The following is a 3008-nucleotide window of genomic DNA, read 5'->3' on the forward strand; positions in this document are numbered from 1 at the left end:
TTAGAGACAAGGAGATGGAAAAATTCCTCAAGGATATTGATGGATTCCAGATGGCATTCTAAGTCAGTTCGATTGTGATCGGAGAATCGGTTTTGGTGTGATCATGGTTTGATGAGGGTGGAGGTGGTTTAACCTCTGGATCCCCTTGATTGTTCTTGTATTGGTTGTTCTATGAGATCCCACATTTATGCTTGGAATATGGCACAGGTGTTTTGGTAATATTTAGTGTTCTTGGACAAACGCCTAACCCTTTAGATCTAGTAGTAGGTCTAGATACAACAAACAAAGTAATCTTAACCTTTCCTATAAACAACAGATAAAATAAGAGAACAGAGAACCTACTTGTAGCTTTCGCTTGTTCTTTATCTCCCTTGACCGATTTCATTGCTCCTTCCCATACATAAATCGCTTGAGACGTATATGCACAACTACAGAAACAAAAACCCATCAAAGCATAATGATCTATTGCTTATAAATAACATGTAATCGGAAACATGATATACATATGGAAGCATTAACATATAACACAAGCATTAGGGAAAAATCTTGAAAACTTTATTGATAAGAGGAAATATTACAACCCATATGAGTTCGATCCAGTGTCATCCTTCCAATTCAATCCTTCATCAGCCTCATGAAAATCAAGACACTCCAACACTATGACAATACTTGCACTCAATTCTAATCTCATAGCACCAGCATCTCCTTACAACTCAATATTTTTCAGCCCAAATCTCTTAGATGAGTGATCTATTTATAGGTGAGTGAAGGAGGTTATGCCATCAATAGAGGTAATGAATGCCTTTAGAAATCAGTTCCATGGAAGAAGGGATAGGGGATTGATGTTTCCTAATTCCCTTTCTCATCCAAATGCAAAATCAAAGGAGCAGGTGGCATTGATAAACTTCTAGAGGCTTCCAATGGATAAGGAATCTTCAAACCCTCACGAAAATTTGCTCAAGTTCACTCAACGCAAACCAAAGAGGGACCAAGTGCACTGCATAGCACCCTGTGTTACAGGGAAAAGTGTCTATTTAGAACTGCCCTATCCCACTAAGGTGTGACAGCTGCCTTAGAAACAAACAGAGAAAAACTACTTTTGTTTTTCCTTTATGAATTATAGATAGAGAGGAACAGAAAGACCAACCTCTGTCTTGCGCTAATCCTTCGATTTGATCCCTCTCTTCTCTGATAGTCCTCAGCTACCTGCTCCCTTGCACGCCCAGCTTCACAAAGTACCTGTAAGATCATAGAAGCATAGCACTATACAAAGACATGGATCTATAATTATAAAGAATCTAGGATCAAATGTAAATTGACCATACAAATGTAACAAGCATCAATGATACAAAAGCATGGAGGAAAATTCAAATAGCTTTTATTGATAAACAAGAAAATATCCAGGAGGAGTTACAACCAGTTGTTCCGACCCAGCATCAACCTCCCAGCAAAGAATCCCCTCTTCACCTCAAACAAAGCTTAGATCACCCAACAATCTGATGTTTGTCTCTAGAAACCAACAGCAATTCCTTACAATATGCAAAATTCCAGCCTCTGGATCTCTGGGATGAGGGATCCATATATAGATATTTGTAAGGGGGATGAGTCAGCTTGTGATTTGATTAGTGTCTTCTCTCTGTCAGTTCTTGCTTCCACTTGGAGACTGAGGGCCTCTTACTCATCCTTGGTTGAATTCAGTGAGGCAAGTGTCACAGGAGAAGATTCTGGAAGCTTCCATTGCCTCTCCACCTCGCGGAATGACACTGCCATTTGTCATTTATCGCCCATCACACCCCACATAAGGGACTTTTGAAATGCAACGAACCCTCATAGTGTATTTAGGTGAGATGCAACGCACTTAGCCAGTGGAGCAGCTGCAATGATCCTGTTTTGACCAATTCTGAGTAGTTTCTCATGGAGAACTTCTGGGAGAAGCTGTAATCTATTGACCTTGTTCCTTTAGGGGTTAGAACAACACTTTTAGGTACTTAGGAGCCCTTGGTTTATGGACATTTCATGCTTGGGGTTGTAGGGCACAAAAATGTCTATAACAGTTGCCCCCTAAAGTATGAGGTTGTTAACCTTTTCGTGTCGGGTGAAATGCTTTATTATGAGGATCCGAAGTTCTTTCAATGCTGGGAGGAGACCTGTAATAAGATACAATACAATACATTATCTTCATAATATTTTCATGATCTAGCTGAGGCAGGCATTCCCATGCTCAACTTTATAAATTCATTTTCATGTACATAGGACAGACAATCGTTTGAGTGTAGACTGATGATTCTGATAGAGCCATCATCCTTTTGAGTGGATGATTATCTATGCGGCAATGATGTATATTTAATGTCTTTATTTCCTTGAATATATATCATAGCCCGGATGGATGAAACTAGATCCGGGGTCTTCAATCTCGTCCGATCTTCACTCGAAGTACAAGTCGATCCATGTGAGAAATGTTCTGAAGTCGAACATGGAAATACATCGCTTGATTACCAGTCAATGATGTAAACTGTTAACAAGCGCGAGAGGAATCACCGATAATGATAATGACCCTCAAGGTACTGCAGTACAATTCACGTGGTGTGAATAAAAGACTTGGCATCGAACACCACGCAAAATCTTTCGGTCGAAGGCCATTGATGTAAACCTGTCGCCGGAAGTGAGAAACTTGCCATTGAGGCATGCAAGCTTCAAAGTACTGAATGGGGTGTTCCTAGATCAACTTCTCGGATAATGAACTGATGTCGACAAGAAGTGATCCGGCACAGGAGGGCTTTAATGAATCCCACATCAATGACACAGAACGGAGCAAATGATTTTAATGGAGGTGAAAACGATCTGGTGATATAAGGTTTAGGTGGCACTCATGAAAGAATGGAGTATAATGTATGGTAGTGGGTGAGACACAGGTGAATTCACTGAATGACTTCTCTTGAACATATCGGCGACACTGATGTGATGGATTGGTATCATTAACCCCAAATGTGGATGGTATGGCGTGACCA

This window comes from Pinus tabuliformis, chromosome 3_1 (assembly GCF_031772625.1).
Source record: "Pinus tabuliformis cultivar Carrire ecotype Pingquan chromosome 3_1, CPIR1, whole genome shotgun sequence".
In the NCBI taxonomy this organism is placed as follows: domain Eukaryota; kingdom Viridiplantae; phylum Streptophyta; class Pinopsida; order Pinales; family Pinaceae; genus Pinus; species Pinus tabuliformis.